A 2214-nucleotide genomic window follows, 5' to 3' on the forward strand; every position below is an offset into this window, starting at 1 on the left:
GCACCCCTGTCCCCGGGTAACAAGCCCTGTGTTCCAGCTGAAAGATTCCCGAATCATACTCCAATAACACGGGCAATCAATACGTTTCACCCCCGAACCCAACAAGGGCGTGATGACCCAGAAAGGCCGAGGCACGAATCATTAACTCAGGCTGCGCTTAAGAAACCGGGTCAGCTTTCAACCTCGGCGCCCACAGAGTAAGGTTCGCCGCTGATTCCCTTATGGCCATGGATCAGGGGGAGAGCTGAACTTGGGGGCGGGAGAGGATAACCGACACCTGACCTTGCAACACTGCCGGGCCACGCCGCGGCCAGGGCAGTGACCTCGGGCCTCCTGAGCAACGGGAGGGGGACGTTGTCGATCGAAACAGCGCATGTTTGGAGCCGGGCGGTCAGCGGCAGGTGCGCCGAGGGATCGATGCTCCTGGGTGGACACCAGGCACCTGGCCAGGGTCTACCCTTGAGGACACACCATGAAAGACGGGGGAGCAGGACTGTTCTGGGGCGTCTGACGCAGTGGTCGGCAAGCTCATTAGTCAGCAGAGCCAAATATCAACAGGACAACGATGGAAATTTCTTTGGAGAGCCACATTTTTTAAACTTAAACTTCTTCTAACGCCACTTCTTCAACACAGACTCGCCCAGGCCGTGGTGTTTTGTGGAAGAGCCACACTCAAGGGGCCAAAGAGCCGCATGTGGCTCGCGAGCCGCAGTTTGCCGACCACGGGTCTAATGCATTGTAACGGGTTTTCACTTGAAACCACAAAGTCATGCCGGGAGGTGTGAGCTGGGATGAGTTCGATTTTGTAAACTTTTTAAAAAATTTTAAATATATTTTTATTGATTTCAGAGAGGGAGAGGGAGATAGAAATGTCCATGATGGTGGGACTCCTGCACGCCCGTTACTAGGGATGGACCCCACAACCCGGCATGTGCCCTGACCGGGAATCGAACCGTGACCTCCTGGTTCATAGGTTGGTGTTTAACCACTGAGCCACGCCGGCCGGGCGGTAGACACTACCTTGGCTTCCACAGCAGAGGCCCTCTCACGGGTTTTGTGCTACGTAAGTGAAGTCATCTAGTGTGTGTTTATGTCTGACGTCTCGTTTCACCTTTTGTGGGACCCACCCCCGTCGTGGCTGCAGCGTCTAGTCGCTCCCCTAGGTGGTCTGTATCTCATTGTTCCCATGCACAGGTCGCCTACGCATTTGACTCTTCATGGACATTCAGGTGGCTTCCCAGTTAGAGATTGAATATGGCCTCTGCTCATTTTCAATCATTTGTTTTTAATTTGAAAACTGTCCATCACCCCCACCATCGAGATAAAGTGGCTAAGCAGCTGTAGCCAATCAAGGCTACCAGGACTATCAGGGAGCTCATTAGACCAACCAACCAACCCGAAGGATCTGTGGTTTAGAGCTGGCAGCACAGATGGAACCACCAGTAACCCCTCGCCTCCTGTACGCTCTCAGTTCTATGTAAGCACCCAAACGACACCCACACTGAGGTGCAGGCAACTGGATAAACCCAGAAAAATCCAGAGTGTTCCCCCCGTTATGGAATGCCCCGCTTCTCCAGTGAGCCCCCGTGAAGGAGGCGCATCCCCCAGGGCGGGGCTGCTGCCTGGGGAGTAGCCACCCTCCGTCCCACTGTCTCATAAGAAACTCTGTCACGGTGACCTCTGTGCCGGCTTGTGAATGAATTCTTTCCCGCGAGAAGCCAAGAACCCAGAGAGGATCATGGGTGACCCAACCCCTGGATCACCTGGATTCTTTATATAATTTCTTTATTGATTTCAGAGAGGAAGGGAGGAGAGATAGAAACATCAATGATGAGAGAGAATCATTGATGGGCTGCCTCCTGCACGCCCCCTACTGGGGATCAAGCCTGCAACCCAGGCATGTGCCCTTGGCCGGAATCGAACCTGAGACCCTTCAGTCCATAGGTTGACTCTCTATCCACTGAGCCAAGCCGTCTAGGGCGATCACCTGGATTCTTTTCTGAACATCTTATCATTTAATTACATGTTTAAGCATCCATCCAGCCAGCCTTTTTCTTTATTTTTTGTTAATCCTCACCGAGGAGGATATTTTTTCCATTGGTTTTTTAGAGAGAATGGGAGGCAGGGAGAGAGAGAGAGAGAAAGAGATCATGTACGTAGAGCTATTGCTAAAAGAAACAATGACAAATGTACAAACTTTATTGGTACAAGTAT

The sequence above is a fragment of the Cnephaeus nilssonii genome (genome assembly GCF_951640355.1).
Source record: "Cnephaeus nilssonii genome assembly, chromosome: 23".
Taxonomy (NCBI): Eukaryota; Metazoa; Chordata; class Mammalia; order Chiroptera; family Vespertilionidae; genus Cnephaeus; species Cnephaeus nilssonii.